At 45.2% G+C, this 23,925-nt stretch overlaps 1 pseudogene; it reads left to right on the top strand.

Moving 5' to 3' along the window:
* Positions 1-23,604: 23,604 nt before the first annotated feature.
* On the top strand, positions 23,605-23,725 carry LOC136637837 (5S ribosomal RNA; annotated as a pseudogene).
* The last annotated feature ends 200 nt before the right edge of the window (positions 23,726-23,925 follow it).

Below are 23,925 nucleotides of genomic sequence, written 5' to 3'. Positions count from 1 at the left end.
CCACCCCCATTGTCACCCTGCCCCTCACACTCACATGTACAGAGCTGTACATGTGCTCACATGTACAGAGCTGTTATGGAGACTCACTGGTACCATATGAGAATGTCAAACGGCAGCTTGGGGAGACTTTCAATTGCGAAAAGTGTTAGTGGGGAAGAATAACCAACACACATACTTGATGCATCCAAGTTCTGTTTTGATTTGGAAGCTCCTTCTTTTTAATAGAAAAGCCCCACTATAGAGCTCCTGCATCACAGCAAATTAGTCATGTGCCCTGGCCCAAAGCATGACATCTGGATTTTCCCATAGTACTATAGTTTGAATGCAGGCAATTTCCATATGATTCCATGCAAAAAACTGTTTGTGCAGACATCGGACTGCCATCAGCCAATCAGATGTTTTGGATGTCTTCATATCCATTTAGATATAGAAGAGAGTGATATTTGATATGTTCTTCTATACATGCACATATATAATTTTTTTTTAATCACTCAACCTCTGTCAATTAATATATATATATATATATATATATATATATATATATATATATATATTCCCCAGACAGTTAGCACACTGTTGATTCCACTGACAGATTAAAAAACAAAACAAAGCTGGAGAGTTAACTACACAAAGTTTATCACTTGAAAACATTTTAAGGGGAGAAAAAAACCCTGTACATTCCCTAGAGATGGCAGCCTACCCCATTTATACCAAGAAGATTTAGGCGAGTGTTCTTCTGATGACTAACTATAGATTTTGGATGTTCCCCAGTGGGAACATGCCTGATAAAATGCCCACTCAAGAACACAGTCAGTGCATGTGGAAGCGTGCAAATGGACAGGTGAAAAATTATTTCCGCATCGCCAAAGGCGTATTGAATACCACTAACTGTGCGATTACACCATTTTGCACGTTGTACTTGTGTTGTGTTTACTTATCTGATTGGAAAAGCAAGGGATATGACATCTTATTTATGATATGGAAGAAATGAGGGCACAAATACCCAAGGCCTCTATTTATCACCACAGATTCCTTCAAAAATAATGCGTATTGTTTATGGAACAAATCTTCCTGGCAGTGAAGAGAGATTGTGTGGTTAACCCAGAAATATTTGTTTTTAAAAAGGCCATGAGTGTATATGTAATGAAGTGACCTAGATGATAGGTTGTCTCCAGCTCTCCTCCCTTTCTCCAGAATCATAAACAGACTCAAATGAGGAAAGCTTCAAAACAGATGGCTTCTCAGATACCAGCAAAATAGCAGTGCTTCCAATTTGAATGGGGCTCTGAGCATAACACTCAGTCGATTCTCAGTGGCCAGTGTGCATGAGGCAAAACTGCTGATTTTTGTTTTTGAAATACTTCCAAAGAACTAGGACTTCTGAACTAGGAGTGTGAAGTAGCAACCAATTTCCTGGGAAGATCTGGATGATGTTCCTCCAGTGTAGAATTGTGGCTAAATTGCTGGACATGGACAGCAATGCTGGAGTTTTAATTCCTTCTCAGTAACCATAGGTAAGGCTACAAGATCTCTTAGGGCGCAATCCTAACTTGCGCTGGAAACAGGCAGGGCAGTGGGATTGTCATCCTTCTGAGATGAGAAACACAAGTCCTCCTTCTCCTTATACATTCCATTGTGAAAAGTTTAAATGCTCTGATATTTCTCTCTTCCCCCAAAAAAATGAAAAGAAAAAGCTTGATCTTTGTAACCCCTCAAAGACGAACTTCAAAGCTAAATAAGTAAGAAAATTTAAGAGCAAGATAAGAACCTCTAGCTTCTGTAGACTTACACTCTGTGCTTAGGCATGGCATATCCCGTTTATCAGGTTAGATTTGTCTCTCCTTCTATTTGTGTTGTATCCAATGCGCTTTTGGAAGGAAGCAGGAACCCCAGTGTACAATCAGAGGCAAATCCAGGCTTGCTTCTGCATAATATGTGCAAGAACAACAAGATCACATCAGGTCATGGTTGCTAGCTCTAGAATTTCCATCCATTGTGAAAGGGTGAGAATTTTACTACAATGCAATGATAGATCAGAAGACATGTTGATTGAGAAATGGGGTTTCTTGGTGTCCTGATCTCCTTTTATGAATGTGAATAGCCCCTTTGAATGATCAGAACATGCAGATAGCATTTGTTTCAATCCTTGGACAGTTTTAATGGTCAGCCATCATTTGAGAGCATTGTCAAACTCCGCAGAAGTACTCTACATTCCATTATTAACTTTTAAAAAATGCTGATGTGTATTCCCTTCTAGAACATTTGTGATTTGGGGGACAGGTGGTAGTGTGTGACGCTGGGCTCAGATTCGTAAAGCAGCCCACAGCGCTCATTTATCTGACTTCACTCAAAACTGGGATGCTGATTTATGCCTGTCTGCCCCAACCTTTTGAATATCTGAGCCTTAAACACTCACGCTAGATTAAAGAATGTCTTAATAACAAAATCAGCCTGCAGCAAGATGTCTGCATGCTCTCTGATAAATGGGTAATAAAAAGTCATTAAAACATTGAGAAGAATGTGAAGAATTTTCTTAGCCAGTGTTACCTCAGTAACTTCTATCTCTGGTATGTACATATAAACATAAGGGCATCCTTTGCTATATGAACTTCCATGCCGTCAAAGCTCATAACCCAATATGGTTTGCATGAGTAAATAAGGGTCCAATCCTATAATATCCCAGCACTGGCACGGAGCTCCAGCACTGGCACTGGGTGATGTAAATGTGCTGTAAAGCACATTTACGGCACCAGGAAAGCAAGGAGCGCCAGTGCTGGGTTCATGCCAATTGGTGCTGGGCTCTGTGCTGGGAAGCCAACACCAGATGAGCACCCATGATGCTGGGTTTCTGGGTGGGAGGGGAGGTGTTCCGGGCAGAGAGAGGGACCGGAGTGGGAGGGGGGTGGGACCAGCTGAGCCTTGTTCCATGGATCCTATGGTCTGTGTCAGGCTGAAAAGTCTCCTTTCCTGATGAAAAAAAGTCCTCCTCCCCTGAGAAGGCCTCCAGCAATCCCAGCAGTGCTGCAGGATACATTTTGGCACCTGGCGGCGGCGCTGCTGTTAGGATTGGGCTTTTAAACCAAATTTTAGGATAACATTTTTATCACTCATAGAATTGGAAACACTGCATCCAATTTTCTTCAAACCTGGCACTGTGGAATTAGGTGACAGCTTCCAACACTCAACCAAATTTGGTGCAAATCCATTGGAAAGTGAGGGGCTATAGCATCTTACTGTCTTCCCTGGTTTTGACCATGTAAATCAGGGGTGTCAAACTCATTTAATACAGAGGGCCAAAGTTAGCATTCAGGACTTGTTGCGAGCTGCTGTGCTCAGGCCGCTGGGACTCCGCTCCGATATCTGCTGCTGCTGGAGCTCCGCCGACGGCGTGGCACGCAGATAGCTGCCCAGTTGTTATTGTGTGCCTATCTCCCAAGGTCGGAGCGCTCTCTGCTCCCGGCGAGAAAGAAGGACTCAAAGGCAGAAGTTCTCCACCACACTCCTCCTTTACTATATACAAAATATTTACAATGTCCAGACAGTACATACAGTACACAATTCTCAATTCCAACGGACGTAGCCTCCGGCTCAACACTACTCTGCATCTCCCACAACTTTGCTTGCCCCTGCTGGAACTTATACTTCTAGTGACCAATCACAGTGCAGGAAATACTGCACAGTCATGCTGACTATGCAGGTGCAGTCACACACACACACACTCACATAAGGTCACATGATGCACATCACCCGATGTTGCATCAGCTCCAAGTTCCCAGGGGGCTGTGCTGGCTTGCTCTGGCCAAGGCTTCAGGCCTGCCACTATGCAGCCAGTAAATTACTTGTCAGCTCAACCCGTGACAGGACTCCAGCTGAGGGCCGGAAATGATATCATTAAGGAGAAAGTGACATCATTAAGCAGCTAATGGCCAGAAATCAGACCCTGCTCATATAGAAACTCAATAACTGCAAATGACAGAAGAGAAAGTACACAAATCTTGATCATATTTCAAGATTTGGGAAAGCCCAATTTTCATGTGGGCTGCCATTTCAGCTGTAACAGCTCAGCAGCTGAGAACCTGAGGGCCGGATAAAAAGCTTCCGGTGGCCGCATCCGGCCGCAAGCCTTATGTTTGACAACCCTGACGTAAATAGTTGTGAGTGAATTTTCAGCCAGGCTGCAGCTTTTCCCACGTTGGTCTCCAGGATGTCCCCTATGGGCAATCCTCAGGGATATGCCGGTTCTTTTGCTGGCATAGAACTGAACAACCACACGGAGCATGTCAAGCCCAGGATGGAGGCTTGACATACAGCAACTACCACTGCCATTGAGATTCTTGATCACAGGTCCAATATAACTTCAGCTCTTATAGCCCAGTTCTAATGCGGCTGACCATGTTGTGGCACAGCAGCACCAAAATGGCTGTTCCTGTATCCCACAAGACCAGAGAGGCAGCTAGATACTTCCTTAAGTTAAGAGGCAGATGGAGGTCTCCTGCAGGTAAGGAGGTGCATAGTAGGCCTCAAGCCCCATAGAGGCTGCTGGGGCTCTACACAGGGTAAGGGAACGAATATCCCCTACCCTGAGGAATCTTCCAGCAGCCTCTAATTTCATGCTGGATGTGGCTGATGTTGGACTGGTCCCACCACACCACAGCACCAGATTTTTGTTAGAATTGGGCAGTTAACATATAGATGTGATTAAATAGATAATGTAAATAATCAGTGATGAAGCAAAGCAGGTTGGTCCATGGATGAAATCAGCAGCCTGTGGATTAAATCAGACTGGAATTAACTGGATCAAACCATTTAATCAGACTGGATTAAACCAGTGGAATAAGGTTCTTGGAAATGGCCCATCTCTGGGACCTTGTTCCAGGTCAAACATTGACACAATCCTTTGTTTTCCCAGAGTTTGGTTTCAGGCTGTGCACTTTGCATGATTTGTGGCTCACTGCTGAAACTGAGACCGTATGGAACGGTGCTTTTGCAAAAGAGCATTTAGCCTTTCCACATCTTAAGTTACATTAATTAAAAGCAAATCTGGGATTTATTTTAAGTCATATTTGAAGTATTGTGTTGCAACCACAGGATGCTTTAAAAAAAAAAAGAGTTTACCACAGGCACCTTACTGTGAATCAACTGCACATGAATCAGTTGCACATGGCACAATTGCATAGAATCATTGTACAGTTGTGAATCAACCTCCATGCTGGCCCAAGCCCACATGGTGCCTGGGGTGAGTCCCAAATATCCCCCACCCATTTACAGCAATATGCCAGCCACTTCTGTGGGAAGAGAGGGAAAGAGGAGCGTAGACGAGTGACGCATAGAGATTCGGTGCTCTAGCTCACCATGCTTCTCCCCTCCACGCTTCCTTTTCTACTCCATTTCCCAAATCAGTGTTCTACCCGGCACATGCCTGATCTCGTCTGATCTCGGAAGCTAAGCAGGGTCAGGCCTGGTTGGTACTTGGATGGGAGACCGCCTGGGAATACTGGGTGCTGTAGGCTTATACCATAGTCTTTCGAGACTGAAGGTTGCCAACCATGTTCTGAATTGAGGGAGCAGGCTAGCTGCCCCCACAGTAGATCCAACTTCAAGGATCCAGTTCCTGAACCTGGTCCTGTGACTCAGCCACAGATTTTTCAAGTATTTTTTGAGAACTCATGGGTATTCCAGAACAGTCTGAAAAATGATGCTGCCCTCCCTGTGCAGGCCTAAAGACTCCAAAAGGCATCCCTTGACATTGGATTTCTAGAAAACAGTAGCCAAAGAAGCCAGGGCAGAATAATTCCCCCTTCTGATTGCTGAGATCAGGGATACCCCACATCTCTAGTTAGTCTGCTGATGGCTAGTTTCTGTTGTATTATTTGATTGATTTTATTGATGAACGTTGGGAGGAGGGATGTAGTCACTTAAGGGTCAATCTCCTGCCCTGCAGAAGATGGGGATAAACTGCTGGGGGTGAAGGTATGCTCATTGCAAGCATATGTTTCTGCTCTGCTTGGCTTGTGCTCTGCATGTGAGCATGGCCCAGCTTGCATTGGTGCTCCAGCAACCTGTGAATTGGCTGCATTAATTCCGTTTGTATTTTTTTTTTACCCAGGTAAGCCCACAGACAACACTGACATTCGTAAGGCTATGAAATGTAATACAGTTTAAACAGCTTGCAAGAGATCTCTTTGACAATATAAAGCCCTCCTTGTGCATTGTGAGTTAAGCCCAAACATTTAAATATTAAGTGCTGTGAGCGATGCAAATGTATTAGAAACTTTTAATTTATTTATAGAGACTAATGCTCATTTGTAAAAACCTCATTTTGGATACAAAAAGGCTCGCAGTGCTTGTTGAGCGATCAAACTGCTTGATGTCATTTTTTTTCCCCATAGTTTTTTTTTCCCCAATGACAGATTACTGTGGATGAGAAATGTCGACTGCCAGTCCATACAAAGGAATAGGGGAGCTAAATTTGTGAATGTATAACCTCATGTGGATTTTTTTTTTAAAGAAGATATATGCTATGAATACCTGATATGAAATAACTAAATCCAGCCTGGATTAAACATTCCGCTTGATCTAAAAACCTCCCCAGACTTAAGACAGAGATATGGAGATATGGCCAACACCACAGTTAAGTGGGGAGGGAATGCTAGACTCAATTCAATTCTCTGTTCTCAGGTATCTTGTGCCCCATTTGGCTCTTCACTTAGCCAGTCCCAAATTCTCTATTTCTTGTCTATTGGAAAGGATGGCAACCAAAATGATCAGAGGGTTTGAGACCTTTCTTACAAGGTAAATTTACAGCATTTGGGGCATTTCGCTTGGGAAAAAAGGTGATTAAGAGGGGACATGATTGCGACTTGTAAAATTATACACAGTGTTAGGAGAGATAAGTGTTTCTCCTTCTCTCTCAGTATTAGAGCCAGGGGTCATTCAATGAAACTATCTGGCAGGATATTCAGGACAAACTAAAGAAAGAACTTCTTCCCACAGTGCACAATTCATCTGCCGAACAATATGTGGGGTGGCTGCTAGCTTGCATTTACTTTAAAATCATGACAGTCTATCAGTCATGGTGGCTATGGGCTATCTCCAGTCCGCAGCAGAAGTGCTCACTAGGATGTTACATTTGGGACTCTGTCTTTTGTGCCAAAGACATTTAGCAGTGAACCTTCAGCTCTGCCCTTAAAAACAGTAGCTACATGGGCTCTGAGTCACTGGTTTTTCTAGGGCTGTTACAACTGTTCAGATAAAATACATCTTGGCCACAGAACATTTTTAATCCTGTTCATGTTTAGCCTTGAAGTGACAGGCAAATAGTTTTGTCAAGTTGTCACTAATACTCCTGCATCTATTTGACACACAATTTCCAATACAGTTTGTCACAAGTAGCTTTACTGTGAGATTATGTCATAGCAAGTGGTAATTAAAGTCTCCTTAAAGATAGAACAGCAATAGTTCAGCTCAGAAGCATATGAAGCATTTGTAAGTCCCAGAATGTTGGAGAATCCCTTTTTTTCCAGTTTTTTTTCCTGCAGAATGCCAGGGTTGTTGATATGTCATTGGAAAGGGGACTGTGTACAAAAACTAAGCGAGGAAGGGCGCAATCCAAACTGCGCCCTATGACGGCCCAAGTCCCTCGACAGTTTTGCCAGATCCCAACCCCCGTTCCCAGGGAGAACGGAGCAGCTTCAAGCTGCTCCACTCTCTTCGGACTTGTGCCACCTCAGGAGGTGGCACAAGTCTGAGGAGACCCATAGGCGCTAGCAGCCCTTACCCAGGGGTAAGGTGAAAAGTCTCCCCTTGCTTCTGGCTAAGCCGCTTCTGGCCACAATCCTGCGCTGAATACAGCGCAAGCTTCCTGGCTTGCCTGTTCCAGTGCAAGTTAGGATTGTGCCCGAAGACCTATACACTGAAGCAGGGATGTTTGCATGCAGAAGACCATGTGGGCACACTTTGCACCTGAATCTGGGTCCAGTGAAATGACTGGATGCAACTTTTGAATCTGTTGGGAATGTGCATCTTCATCCTTGGCCATGAGGTATTGCTGGATGTGGGTTGTGGTCCACAAAAACTCCTGCACCACATTCTAAGAAGCTGAAGAAGCCAGTTTCAATGCGCTTATATAAATAAACAAATATCAATTTGTTATGACCTGCTGTCATGGTGAGATTCAGCAGCCCAGGTGGATTCCACTAGCAGATGTTCTTTTGACTCCTGGTGTTTATAGATTAAATGATTTGACAGAAATAGCATTTTCCTTTACCCTGCTTAACTTTCTAAAATGAACTACAAGCAGTTACCATAATATGCTTTCCCATTCACGAAAGGCTATCTTAAGCATTTCTTATAGAAACAAGGTCCATTTCTATGTCCTTCAGGTTTTTGTAAGACACGGTTCAAGATATTCTAAGCCAGGGTACAAATTACATATTTGAGAACTGAAATTTAAGCGGGTTGAAAACCCACACTCTGTGGCCTTGGTATATACTTGGAAATTAGACAAACTTGATTACCTTGTTTAATTCCCCAAAAGTGAATTTTATATCTGAATTTCATTTTATTGCAAGTACCAACATGCGTTGCGTGGGAAGTTTTGAAGTTGCGTACAAAAGCAGGATCAGTATATTTTGAAGGGCAACCCACACAGCGATGGGATTCTCATCAAGCAGTAGGAGTGTCGCTTCCACGCTCATCTCACAAATCTCAAGCAACGCTGATGTAAGTGGTGGGCTGAGCTGTAAGTTTTCAAATCAGAATGTTTAGCTCAACATCTTTTGAGGTTGGTGTGTTTGTGGAAGAGGATCCTTATTCCAAGCTGCTGTTTTACCAGTGCAACTAACAGTTCTTTGTTTTTTTGTCCCATCCCCCCCAGAACAACTCTCAGAATGATGCTGCACAATGACTCAGAGGAAGGATTATGGGAAAAAGATGGCTGCCAGCTTCCAGAGGAAAAATACCAGCTGCTAACAAGGAGTTTTGTTTCCCCCATTTTGTCCCCCCAACCCATGAATACACTCCCATTACTGCCACCTGCAATTGGACAGCAAAAATAGGCAGAGGGAAGATTTCAAAATAACTCTTGATAATATAGCGATAACAGTACAAATGCAACACTTCTTTTTTTGTAGCTCATGTTGGGAGTCAGCCAGACAAGATCTGCCAGATATTTGGTATGTGGCTCCTCAGCAGAAAGATAGCTCCTTTTGTAGACACACTTTTTAATTCAGTGTGCTGTCAACAGCAGAAGAAAAGGCATGCTGATGATTTATCTGTACATTTTCACTGCAGGTAGGAGCAGGGCTTTTGTCATAAATGCCATTTTGTCAAAATGATCACTTTCCGTTGGATATCTTCTACATGTAACACAGAAAAGAAAAGCAGCCCAAGTATCTCAAGTAAAAGAAGCTGATAACACTGAGCTATCCAAAATGCAGCCCTCTGCAACGGAATGCTTAGTGTACAGTTGTCTTCCCGAAGAGGGGAGTGGGAATCCATTTTATTTCTCCCATGAGAAATAGGTTTCCAAAGCTTCATCTGTTGTATTATTTCACTCCCCATGGAACCCTAATTTGGCCTGCAGTGAAATGAAAGTGTGTCTCTGTGTGTTTAAAATAATGTAGATGTTGCATATGGGAAGGATCTCTCCCCCTGGAGAACATGTGCACCAGCAAACACTCTCCATTGGGAGAGCAGCTATGGAGCTTCAGCTGCACATAGGAGGAACATGTTTGTAAAGGAGGTAGAACACCAGAAGAACTTTCTTCTTGAAGTTGCTGGATTCTTCTTTTTGAAGCTTGGTTCAAGATCCGCTTGTATGTTCTCATACAGTATACATTCACCATTTTTTAAAGAAAGGGCAATTATGGTAGTTTGCTTTGGATGTTTCGCAGCACAATGCTAAGGTTCTCTTCCTCTGATTGCAGCAGCAGCAGCTGCGCTGGCCTTGGGTATTGCAAAAAAGGCACGTTTGTGACTACTCTAGTGCAAGCAGTACCAGCAGAAGGGCCTCCGCAGGCCCATCAGCACTGCATTTGAGGGAAGGGCCACTGGTGGAGTACTCACTGAGTGGTACAGGGGCTGTGGGAAGGTGGAACAGAGGAAGGAAGGGGAGTTTCTGGGCAGAGGTAGGTGAAACAGGGATGGGATAGGTCAGAGAGGGGGTTGGGATCAGTAGACAAGGCCTCTGCTGTATCCTAACCCCCTTCCTGGGCCTGTCAGCCTTGCATGGAGCTGCCCAGGTTTGTCCCAGTAATTTAGCTGGCACAGATCCGAGTAGCCTCATTGGATAGGCTGGGGCTTTACGTGGGATAGAGAGAGAAATATTCCCTTCACCTGAGTAGACTCCAGCCTTCTCCTTACTTGCTCTGGATACAGTGGAGGACAGACGGCCCTGCTGTGCCAGCACAGGTTAGGATTGGGCTTCCCGTAGCTGAAAAGGAATAGAGTACCTTTATTCTCTCTTCTGCCCCAGACCTTCTCTGGAATTTAGTAGAACTCAGTGGCGTACCCAGGGGAGGAAGGCATGCAAATGCCCCAGTTGCTGCACTGGGGAAGCCCCCCCGTCCCCCGGGGAATGCCAAGAACCATGCCGACACAATGGTTGCAGGAGTGCAGCCACTATCAGCACAGTTCCGCGCCACTCTGAGGGCTTCTCCCCCTCCTCTCCCCTTTCTTTAAAGGCTACATCAGTAAAAACCATGGCAGCATATATAATCCATTGAACCAATTGTTCCAATTCTTGTCCATTTTCCATTTGCGGATCAGTTGGGGGCCTGGTGTTACTTTAAACACTGGTTTGTTTTTTATGCAAAGCTAAAAAGGCCAACAAATTTTTTGCTCCACCCAATCCTTTCCTTACTGCCAGGGCTAAGTGACCTCCAAAAGGGAGGGCAACATTCCCATAACAGATACATGGTCTGCCACCGACCCTACATGCGGAGACTTGGGGACAGAAAACCACAGATTATATTGCTTCGTTCTTCAGGTGCGGGCAGCTCAACCACCATTCCATCCTTCTGCACCGAAAAGGCACCATAAGAATTATGGCCGTAAGAGTAAACTCATAGGGGATGCCATAAACTGAAGAGACCCCCTTGAAAGTGAGGGCAGTGGTCACTGCAGACCCTGGCAAAGGTGCCCCTGTTCTTTGATTCGAAACAGCTGGTTGCGCTGGACCTGGTACTGAATGTGGGGATGAGAAATTTTGCATCATTGGTGGAAATCCCCATCCCAGCCAATATTGTATGGGGGGGGGGGCAGTGCCAGTGCTGCAGCAGACAAATTGACTCCATCCCTCTCAACCCAGGCTCTGATCCATGTGCTATTCACCTATCCACTTTCACCCATCAATGCAGTGAGCATTGGTTCTGCAACTCCTGGTGCAGGCTGGATATATTGAGGCTTGTTCATTTCCTGGTCATCCCTCACCCAGAGCCTCGCTGAGTTGCATACCTGTGTGATCTCACCTCCTGTGGGTACTGGTGTTACCAGGTGAGTTACCACTGAATTACCAGGTGCTGGCTGGGTCTGCTGAGGCTCACCCTGTTCCTGGGTCCTAGCAGGTGCTGACAACAGCCTGGTTATGGCTTGCTGCTCCTTGACTCTCCAGGACAGGCACTGTTGGAGCTGTAAGCGCTGGCCCTGTGTGTGCTGGCACAACCTGTGCTTGGGGATGTTCACTTGGCCCACAGCTGCTGCAGGGGCAGAAGGAGGAGGCTGCTTCCTCTCCTTGGCTTCTCCAAGACTGTTATTCGGGGAAAAAAGAATATGTATTAGGTTTGCCCCACTAGCCTTCTGATTAGGCATCTGACAGGGGGGGGGGGTGCAGCTGAACTGTTGCCCACAGTGACAAGTCCAGCTGCCCTTAAAGTTCTCTCTTTCTCCAGTGCCTCCCCGTGAGCCACAAATGCTTGGAGTAAGGACTGGAGGAGTAAGGAGTAAGGGGAGGGGAGGGGGTGACCCTCTGATTAGTAGGAACTGTGCTCCTGCAGTCACTCTTGGTGCAATTCCCAGCTGCATCTGAAGCTGCCCCCTCTCCTACCCTTTAAAGAAAGGGGAGGGGAGGGGGGAATGTCCTTCAGAGCAGTGGGAAGTGGTGTGCACCTCCTCCGATTTTGGAGGAGACATGCACCACTTCTCTGGCTCTGATGGAGCCTTTAGTGCCACTTTTAAGCGGCGCAAAAGGCTCCATCAGAGTGCTTTGGGGCCGCTAGAAGCAGTGCCCAGAAGCCGCATGCTGCCCGCTTCCTGGAAGCGGCACTTGCCTCTGTCCAGGGCACCATTTCCAGTGGCCCCAAAGCGCTCAGATGGAGCCTTTTGTGCTGCTTAGAAGCAGCGCAAAGAGCTCCGTCGGAGCCTGGGGTGCCTTCTTCCTTCCCCCTTTGTGTCAAAGGGGGAATGGAAGAGGCAGCCACATGGAAATAATTGCAGTGACGATGATGTTACCACAATTACTTCTGGGTCAGGGGGTGGCAAAAGGCTGAGGTGGGCCTGGGCGGGAAAAAGCAGAATTTTGCCTCCTCTGGCAGAATTGCAATGGCTTGTAGTAAGTCCGAGAATTCTGGTGGCACAGTTAACGCGCCACCGGCGTTTGCCCCGCCCCCACACGAGGCACAGCAGGGCTATCCCTCAGCTGATTGACTGGAGGCTAATTGGAAGTGGGGCCACGTGGGCGCTGCGCCCTGAGACCCCTCAGTTGGGAGCAAGTGGCGATCCGAGATGGAGCTCTGGACCGTCGCTCCTTGATGAGGGCGCATGTGCTGCGGCCTCACTGGCTCGCCCTGAGCTTCCCCGCGGGGCCATGCATTGGGGCCGCCGTGGGGAGGGCAGCGAGCAGCTGTGCTCCTGCCTGGGTCACACCAAGAGTGACTGCAGGAGCACAGTTCCTACTAATCCCCTTTCCAATGACTGGAGAAAGAGAGAACTTTAAGGGCAGCCAGACTTGTCACTTTGGGCAACACTTCAGCTGCACCCCCCCCGTCAGATGTCTAATCAGAAGGCTAGTGGGGCAAACCTAATACATATTCTTTTTTTCTTTTGGGCATAGCCCTGTTATGTGTACTGTAAGCCATTCTGGCATCCAGCTGCTCGCAGCTGTGACCCCCTCTTCTGGTGGTAGGGGGAGAGGGCTAGTTAATTCCACAAAGACTGAGGTTGGGTGCAAAAGTCACGCTGGGCTTCCGCCAGGTGGCATTGGTTTGGGCATAGCCCTGTTATGTGTGCTGTAAGCCATTCTGGCATCCAGCTGCTCGCAGCTGTGACCCTCTCTCCTGGTGGTAGGGGGAGAGGGCTAGTTAATACCACACATTATATAGGCACAGCCCATGATCGCAGTTGGATGCAAAATGTCACACTGGCACTGCTGGGAGGCACTAGTTTGGGCATATGGCCTGATTTTGTGTTCATCCCCTTGGGTTACAATCCATCCCGGTTGGGACCAGGGATTGGTGACCTAAGTTTGCAGTTAACTGTTTATGGTAACTCATGCTGTCTTCCTCTTCTCTGCAGGTTCAGGGACCTGGCCAGTTTGGGTTCTTTTTGTTGGGTACTCCATTGTCTTCTGGGCAAGGAAGAGAGCAGCCTCCAGTTGTTTTCACACCCAGCTGTGGCTGGGTCCCATGGCTCGGGTGCACTAGGTCACAAGAAAAGGAACGTAGTCTGGTGTAAAGAAGTTGCCCCAGACTGCATTTTAAGACAAAAGTCCAGGTTCCAGGCCCTGTCTTAGGTAGTTGTAATCCATCTGGGGGAGAATGACCTGGGCCAGAGGGCAATGGTGTCCTTGAGGCTCCAGGCCCATAGTGACATTCTCCACATTAGTTAACTTTTCCCTGGGATGGTCGTCTTATGGACCGGCTTCCTGCCACGTAGGGCATGACGTCATGCCAAGAGTGTCAAAAAGATCGAGTTAGCCAGGAAAAAGTTAAATATGCTCTTAAGTCAGGTGATTCTAGGACAAGGAAGTGATGTCATTCCTCATCCAGACTTTGGGCATTATGTGCCAGAGTTGTTCAGAAGCGATGGAGTATGCCACTCAATTTGGGTAAAGATAATTTTCTTCAGGACTTGCAGCAGGGATTGCGGAAAGTGATTTCCTCATGGGGCAGAGGGGGCCAAGCGCTAGGCTGACCCCCCTGTGTGGCAGGTGTCTTGCAGGTTTGGGTAGGTAAGGCAATATTGGTATACACTGCGGGGTGGCAAGGGCTGGGAGGACTCCATGCTCAGTCATGCTGGCATACCCGGCTGGGTGACGCGGGCTGGACAAATCTCAGCCTGGTGGCAAAGGTGCACAACGAGTTCGCTCAGGTGGCCTGCGCTAGCCAGCCACCCTGACCCCTTTGGGGTGACAAGGAAGGGGGTGGCAGGCATTGTCCTGACGCAGCCTGGAGTTGGGTGTGGTTGCCCGAAATGGGTTTAGGGGGAGGTAGATGGGCAGCTCCGTTTCCCCCACGTAGAACCCGCACGACTTAGTCCCTGCTGCAGTTTGAGCTGTAATTTAAATAGTTAATAAAGTGGTCCTTTCTACCATAGACCTTTGCCTGTGTCTTTATTATGGGGTGCAGGGTAAATCCCTCCATTATTAGATTGGATGGACTGGACCTGTACAAAATAGTCAGTGATTTCTCTTTGCTGACCTGTGATTATCTACTACACAGGTTTCCTTGGAGAGAATCACAGTTACCAATCCACAAATTGCTATGTGATTTGTGGGAGCTGAATCCCAACTGCCATTCAGGAAGACGCCCATGCTGTGTTGTATGGGTTCATTCAAAAAATGCATCAAATCAAATATGTAAAATGAAATGCACAGTCCAATATTTGGAATAGGGTTTGTGAAGCCAAACAGAATCAGTGGTGGCTTGGACTATTTGGCTTGGCTCTAACTAACGTTTACTAGATTCCACATAGGCTGACAAACAAGCCACTAATGTGGGGGCATTTCAAATCATGAAAAATGTGACTGTGATAGCTACAATTTCTTTTAGTTTGTCTTTCAAATCCCACATTGCTACCCCAGCTTTCCAAATTCAAGCATTTTGTAGTCAGACATTAAAATCACAATAAAATAAGGAGCATCTCAGCATTAAAGAACAAATCCATATAATGGCAAAAAGAGTAATAAAAAGGTTTCTAGGTAGCCCCTTTCTCCTACTGCTCAAAGATAGTCCCCCAAAGCTATTCTAAAACATTACTTTGCATTATTTTGCAATGCCCCAAAGCCATTCTTAAAACAAAAATAAAAACGGGTCCTGCATAACCATCTAATTATTTGGCCTCAAATATGCAAATGCAATTATCATCACAGTGAAATTTAACACTTTGAAATATGCATTCCAAGGACTTGGGTCTGATCCCGCTGCTTTCAGACAACTGGTCGCACACATAACAAATGGCAGCTGTAGCTGGGGATTGGCAACCACCACAAAGATGCATCCAGATAGATGAACGGAGACAAGAGTCTGCATCTACTATGTGTGGGGAAGGCCCTTCTGCACATGGATGCCCCCTGCTGAATTGGGGCAACTATTTCCAATGGAAAACGGCACCAGCCATTGACTTCTTGTTTCTCAGTTCAAACTTTGCCACTGACTCGAATTTGAAATGGGCACAATTCCAGGTGGTAAAGAACATCCTCAGTCACGTCTGAATGAAAGATGTCACTAATTTCAACATGAGTGTCAATTGATTTGAAATCAATACTTAATTAGGAAGGCAGATTTCATTATAAGTCAACTCTATGAAATGAAACCATCTCTGAACGTTTTGCTACAGTACTTGTGAGCACAGTAGGCCACACAGTCGCTGTTCACACTTTCCTAATGCTGCGGAGTTTTCCAAAATATTTCTGCGATTTTAAATTCATAGCAAATCATTCTGTCACCCCTTCCCTTTGGCCTGATAAACATAAATACATTCTCTTTGGTTTTGCTTTATAGCTTGCTCTTCCCCAAATTACAGTCAATTGCCCAGTTGTGGACCAAACATTATGTTCTGATAGATGGCAATTTTCCATAATTTACACAGAGGAGGCATCTTTCATTATTTTGTTTATATAAATTAAATTGTCCTGGAAGTGTAGATGCCACGTATAAATCACTCATGAATAAAGTCATAGGTGGATCGCTACAGAGTGCTTGCAATAATGTTTCCTACGTGAAAGCAATTTAAAGGGGGAAAATTCCAAAGGAGAAGATGCTAATCTAAATCTCCAGTGACAACATTTTCTACAGTCTTGTATGATAAAACTTGTTGCATATGTGGGGCAATTAAGCACATATAATTTAACTGTTAAGTACAGTAGTCCCTCCTAATCCGTGGGTTTGGTCTCTGCGGATTTGAATATACATGGACACTAGCCCCCAGCTAGGGACCTCAGAGACTTTCCAGACTCTACTAAATGTGCTTTCCAATCACATTTGGGAGGCCTTCTGAGGTGCAGGGAGGATGCATGTGGAGGTTTCTGAAAGGCACTTATGGTATGTCCATGCAATACCCACCCCCCACCCCCACTGCTGGATTTCTGAAGTAGGAGAAAACGGCATATTTCTCTCCCAGCATTGTTCCTCTGCAACCAGTATTCAGAGGCTCACTGCCACTGAACATGGAGGTAGTGCATAGCCATCATGAGCCACTAGCAAACACCATAAAGCCACCTTATACCACCAAAACTCTAGTTTTGAAACTCTAGTTTCGGCGGTGTAAGGGCAGCCCAGATTTGGGCTGTAACCCCTGTTTACAGCCATACAAAGTAATGCCCATCACCAAATGCTGTGGGAGCAAATTCCCAAGGCTAATTATGTGCTATTTGAAGAAGTACTTATTTTGTCTCCCTGAAGTCAGTTTGACTGGATGAAAATTTTCTCTCTCTCTCTCTCTCTCTCTCTCTCTCTCCATGCTCTCCTGAATAGTTTGATGTCATTTGGAAATTTGGCCACCTTGTTGCTTACCCCAACTGCTAATCATTTTAAAAACACATTTGAAAACATCAGTCTCAGTTGAGATCTTGGAGGATCGACTTCTTACTTCCCTTCGATGTGAAAATGGTCCATTTATTCCTCCTTGCAGCTTCTTGTTACTTAGCAATCCATAAAAGGACTCATTCTCTTATTCCATGACTGTCACATTTACTCAAGATCCTTTGATGAGGAATGTTATCAAAAGCTTTTTGAAAGTTCATGTCTATAATGTCAACCGAACAACCTCTACCCACATGTGTGTTGATCCTCAGAGAGCTCTTGATTAGTAAGGCAGGGTACATTATATGTGGGTACATTCATCCCAAATGCCATATTAGTAGAGTACAATAGAACCTCCTATAATGTGTGTGGAAAAGAGAGTACAATTGGAAACAGTGCTGTAGAATATGCTTAGAACACTGTTCTAGTGTAGAAATGTTCACAGTAGTGTTATCTGGATAAGGATTTAAAAAACAAATCTGCACCACTCTCCTGATCTTGCACAGCTGCTAAACTATAGCACAATTTGCTGTACCACTATCAAGTCTTTGGGCCCAGTCCAAAGCTGGCTATCACTGGTGGGACAAATGTGCATCCTGTTGCAAATGGTATCTAAGGCACATTGTGGCAGTGAGGACGATCGGGTGGAAAGGCCTGCATTGGCCTAACAGCACCAATCAAAGGTCAGCACCTGCCACAGCAGGTAGACTTTCTGTACATCAGTGGAGAAGTGAGGGAAGGGTGGAATGGAGGCATGGAGGAGGGTGTAATAAGGAGGGAGGGCAGGGAGGGGCATATTGGTCCCAGGAGGGTGTGTGATTGGCCAGAATGGCTTCCACCATATACTATCACCTTTATTTTATTTATTTATTTATTTATTTATTTATTTATTTATTTATTTATTTATTTTTATACTGCCCTTTCTCCAAAGAGCTCAGGACAGTGTACACAGCTGCTCCCCTCCCTTTGTCCTCACAACAACCCTGTGAGGTAGGTGAGGCTGAGAGAAAGTGACTGGCCCAAGGTCACCCAGGAAGCTTTGTGGCTAAGGGGGGATTTGAACCTGGATCTTCCAAGTCTAAGTCCACCTCCCAAACCACTACACCACCCTGGCTCTTTTTCCCAGGCCTGATTTCCTGACACAGGGCTGTTTGGACTTGTGCCAGTTATTTTGCTGCTTGTAAGCTTGAGTAATCCTATAGCAGCTGCTGGGGCTTACCCTGAGGGATGAGGTCTTCCCTCAGCAAGACATCCAGCACCTTCTCTTTCCTCACTGGATACAGTGGAGGTCATTTCAGAGCCACGTCACGGTGCAGAGAGTTAGTGAGGATTGGGCTGTTCATTTCTTTAGTATTTTTTTTTCCTCAAAGCCATCAACAATGATTAAACTCCATGGGAAGAACTGTTGCTATTAGCATGAAGATGAGAGCATCTCAAGGACTGAAAAAAATGTCATCTTTTTGTCAGAGGCCGTTCTGCGTGCTCTTTCCTGACCTATCCTCAGCTTGAAAGTCTGCCTCACTGGAACAAGACCGATAATGAGCGCCAAACAAAGGCAGCTCTATAAATGAGCAACCATAAGAATTTTTCATTAATTATTGAAAGACTGAATGTTCCAATAGTCCAGTATCTTAGCTGGGCATCCAAAGTGTTGGAAAAAGCAAATAGCTTTACATTACATTTGACTTTTGCACAGATTTAGGTCAATTTGAATAATTGAGAGCAAACTCTAAACAAGGGTCAAAAGACCCATTCAAGGATCACAACAACATAATCAAAGGAAAAAATGGAAAAGCCATAACTAACTCCTTCTCAGAGGAGGAGGTAACTGACTTCTGGCATCTAGTGTTACTGGAGGAATTTGGCCTAACAGAGTTTTAGCTGCCACTGTATTTCCCATCCAGCAAAACTCCACATGAAATTGGAATAGCCTATTAAGACCAAACATCTTTAGGAATCCTGAGGGAAGCAAACATTACCTCAGCAGTAGTACTGAGTGACATGACATACAGGGGGAGTTTGCATATATCTGTTACCAGATCTGACCTAAAGCATAATTTGAGAGGAATCAGGAATGTCCCAGACAGGCAGAAGGTTTGAGAACTTCTGAGGGAAGGAAAGAAAATCTCAGCAAGATTATAGACATTTTGGGGGAGTACACATTACTAATTTTAATTTAATTCATATGTAGGTATTCATCACACATAAAATGTGACCTTCATGTGTGAATTGGCCATCAGACTCCAAACACAATAGATCAATGTTTGTATCATCTGACTTCATCTCAGGAAGGAAAGCCTGAGGAATGGTAAAGGACAAGGTGAAGCCACTAGTGCAGGCTATAGAATTTTTTTTTTTTTTGGGGGGGGGGGGGAAGGGAGGAATTAATGGACCCTTGGATAATTGCTTGAAATTTGCTCCCCTTTCCTGAAGTTGCTGCCTCACTGTAGTACACATTGGCCTGTTTCCACAGGAGTGAGGAAAAAGGGTTGTTGGCCTTTCACAGCCTATGCTGTATGAGTATATACATGCTCTGGGGTTCATTGCTGATGCATCTGTGCAAACAGCATCATTACGGAGCCAACAATCATGTGCTTTCACCTTGAAAGAGGAGATCAGTGCCTCCACAAAGGACAACAGTGTGAAGCAAGGAACACAATGTCAATCAGCCATTCTGCTGCACAACATGCTACTTGTTGAGATATGCCATGTTTGGCCTGTCTTAAAAACAACCAATCCAAATCTGTGTGTGGATTCTGTAGTGATGGGCATTTCAGTTTGTTTTTTAAACTAGAACCGTCTCTGGTCCCTCAACCAGAGGCCAGAGCCAAGATGACTTGGGGCAGGGGCGAGAGGGTGGACAGGCTGCTTTAGAATACATGATTAACCCACAGTGGAGCTCACAGCCCTTTCATACAAAAGTCAACTCCTGGTTTTCTCCCCAAGCTTTCCATGTAAAGATAGTTTGGCACAAGAATTCTGAAATGAACCTGATCATCATGACAATGAGGCTAGATATTTTCACTTCAGTTTTAAAATGTCAGAGCTTTTTAAAATTTTGCCAGATTTTTTTTTTCTTTTTCTGAACTCGTTGGGGATCTTTTTTTTTTAATTTGATAGATTGTTTTTCTACAGAAAATGAAGCACAATGAGAAGTGCTACCGTGCTTCTCGACATAATGAGAATGTTGTTTCTCAGCCAGCCGATTCCTCATTGAAAGTTGCCTCCCTCATCCCACCAGGCTACAAAATTGAATACAATGCATGTTGGAAATAATTGCAGTCGGAGGTTGTGGAGCATGAAGATGTTCAAAGCACCGCCGCTGAGAAGTCAAGCTGCCTTTGCGCACTACGACTTGTTTTAACAGTGAATTCTTTAATGAGGGCAGTGTATTCACACGTTCACAAAGAGAGAGAGCGAGAGAGAGAGAGAGAGAGAGAGAGAGAGAGAGAGAGAGAGAGAGAGAGAGAGATGGGCTTGCATAAGATACTGTAGCCAAGGGCAGCTGTAACATTTGGTGCATACATTACCAAACATACGACTTTGTTCAAGTAATTACACTGCCATTCAATAAAAATGAATAATTACCTTAGCAATAAATGTCATTTATATGCTTTTTCGTGCAGTACGTTGGAATAAATTGGATTCATAAATTTGATTCCTTCTAATAACATCCCCCCCCGCCAATATTTAAGACAACAATTCTTAGAAGCTAATATAGTAAACCAGCTGACACCTTGAGGGGATAAATTTTATATCATGTACTCCCCATTTGCCGGAATTAAAGGCCTCGACTTTGGAAATGGTGTTCTATAAACAAGCAAAACAACCAGTTCTGAACAACAGTTAGCGGTATCAGAACATTTAGGGTTGTCTGATGCATTTAGTTGTAGTGCAAACATAAAACCAGTTAATAACATTCATAAGATTCAGTATAGTTTAAATTTTTATTAAAAATTACTATAAAGCTTTTTTAAAGGATTAAGAAGAAAGCAGAGGTTTGGGGGCCCAATTCTGAACTCAGCCAGCGCCGGCAGTGAGCCCGAGTGCCAGTGCTGGGTGCCGTAAATGTGCACCTGGTGAGTAAGGAGCACTGGTGCTGGGCCCACAACAGTCAGGTGCCAGGCCCAGCACCAGCAGGAAGAGGATGTGCCACTTCCAGAGATAAGTACAGCTTCTGGAGGTAGAAGGAGGGCGGAATGAGGACAGGGTGGGGAAGGAACCGGGGCAGGAAGGGGTAGGATCAGTGGAGCAGAGCAGTCTAATGATGACGTAACAACAACAGCAAATGGCCAGTTCATAAGGAGTTGACAGATAGGCTCTTTCATAGAGATCACAGTCATGGAAACTTACTGCCCAATCCTAGGCATGTCTACTCAGAAGTAAGTCCCGTTAGAGTCAATGGGGCTTACTCCCAGGAAAGTGTGGATAGGATTGGGCTATTATTCAGTTGAGTCTCTTCCGAGTGGTGAAGACCAGAAGTGATTGTGAGGAGCTCCAGAAGGATCTCTCCAGACTGGCAGAATGGGCAGCAAAATGGCAGATGCGCTTCAATGTCAGTAAGTGTAAAGTCATGCACATTGGGGCAAAAAATCAAAACTTTAGATATAGGCTGATGGGTTCTGAGCTGTCTGTGACAGATCAGGAGAGAGATCTTGGGGTGGTGGTGGACAGGTCGATGAAAGTGTTGACCCAATGTGCGGCGGCAGTGGAAAAAGGCCAATTCTATGCTTGGGATCATTAGGAAGGGTATTGAGAACAAAACGGCTAGTATTATAATGCCGTTGTACAAATCGATGGTAAGGCCACATCTGGAATATTGTGTCCAGTTCTGGTCGCCACATCTCAAAAAAGACATAGTGGAAATGGAAAAGGTGCAAAAGAGAGCGACTAAGATGATTACAGGGCTGGGGCACCTTCCTTATGAGGAAAGGCTACAGCGTTTGGGCCTCTTCAGCCTAGAAAAGAGACGCCTGAGGGGGGACATGACTGAGACATACAAAATTATGCAGGGGATGGACAGAGTGCATAGGGAGATGCTCTTTACACTCTCACATAACACCAGAACCAGGGGACATCCACTAAAATTGAGTGTTGGGCGGGTTAGGACAGACAAAAGAAAATATTTCTTTACTCAGCGTGTGGTCGGTCTGTGGAACTCCTTGCCGCAGGATGTGGTGCTGGCGTCTAGCCTAGACGCCTTTAAAAGGGGATTGGACAAGTTTCTGGAGGAAAAATCCATTATGGGGTACAAGCCATGATGTGTATGTGCAACCTCCTGATTTTAGAAATGGGCTATGTCAGAAGGCCAGATGCAAGGGAGGGCACCAGGATGAGGTCTCTTGTTATCTGGTGTGCTCCCTGGGGCATTTGGTGGGCCGCTGTGAGATACAGGAAGCTGGACTAGATGGGCCTATGGCCTGATCCAGTGGGGCTGTTCTTATGTTCTTATGAGTCAATATCTTCCTAAATCTACTGCTAGCAAAGTTCTGTATTTCCATCACAGCAGGCTATAAGAACAAACTGTAAAAAGCACACTGATTTGACTCATACAGGCATTAAGGGGGGGGGGGGGAATACACACAAATTGTACTCCTTCACAGGTTAAAAAAAAAAAGTAGGATTAAGACCAGCCAGTCAAGTGTAGGAACATTGTGCCACTTTCAAGGTCCACTTTTCTTCTCTCATCCAGAATTCAAGAGAGGCTCAAGGTCATTCAGGACTCCTGAGCAACACTGTAGCACAGGTCCCGTTAAAATACATGGGTTGCCATTACTTCAGATAGTTATATTACCCAGGATACAGTCTAATGGTTAAAGGCAACCGGTATTCCATTTCAGAACAGGACATTGCTCCAAGTGTCAGATATGCTACATAAAGATGAAAAATGGCAACATTTCTGGACTGTAGCAATGTGAATGTTGGCATCGAGTGGAATTTGCCCTGGGGCTAAGCCACTGCTCAGTATGCTTAAGGGGTTCTTATTAAGGTATCCAATGGGGAGCTAATGTGCAGTAGAGTGGGAAATGGCTGGGCCATTTCAGTATACTGTACAAATCGCATTCACACATCAAAATCCTGTAATCATCATTTTTGTTTGTGTTTGGTGGGGGAATAGCAGCCATCCTGGGCTTTCTAGATATCTGATCTGAAGAGGACAGAAACGTAGAAAGCATTAGAACACTAACATTGTCAAGGTATACCATCGGTTTTTTGACCATTGTCAAGGCATACCGTGATGCTGGTAGGGGGGCTCACATTCCCTAATTGCCCTCCAAATAAATGAGCCACATCATGTTCAAATTTGTGGGAGCCAAGCCCTCAGAAGGCAAGCCTCCTGTGCTGGTTTCTCAATGACAGCAATGGCCATGGAAGAACAATAAGCAAAATTATATTACAAGCAGTAAGCAAAACGTAAATAGGGGGTGTGGTCTGGAGGTTCCGCTATCTGAAGACTACACAAAGCTAGGCAGAAGCAACCTGATCTGTGCCTGGAATGGAGACCAGACATCTCTGATAAGCTGACATGACCCTCAGTGTGTGAGAGAAGTTGCTGTTATGTGCTGTATGAGAGGGTGGGCTAGAATGTGGGGATCCTGAGAATGTCCGTGGCAAGAGATAACAACCAGAAGATTCCAGGTTCAGAGTGATTTGTGGCTGTCTGTTACCCTGCACATGCTTGATCTCATCTGATCTTGGAAGCTAAGCAGGGTCAGACCTGGTTAGTACTTGGATGGGAGACCACTTGGGAATACCGGGTGCTGTAGGCTTATACCATAGTCTTTCAAGACTAAAGGTTGCCAACCAACGAGGAAGCTCAAGGCATGTGTTGTGCAGCTAGAGAAATATCTGAAGAGAAGTCTGAGGGGAGAAAGGCAGGATATGAATGAATGGATGGATGGATGGATGGACAATAAACAGGATGGTGTAGTGGTTCTGAAGTTGCAATTAGATCTGGAAGATCCAGGTT

Source organism: Tiliqua scincoides, chromosome 1 (genome assembly GCF_035046505.1).
Source record: "Tiliqua scincoides isolate rTilSci1 chromosome 1, rTilSci1.hap2, whole genome shotgun sequence".
NCBI classification, from domain to species: domain Eukaryota; kingdom Metazoa; phylum Chordata; class Lepidosauria; order Squamata; family Scincidae; genus Tiliqua; species Tiliqua scincoides.
This window is presented reverse-complemented; position numbering and strand designations above follow the sequence as displayed.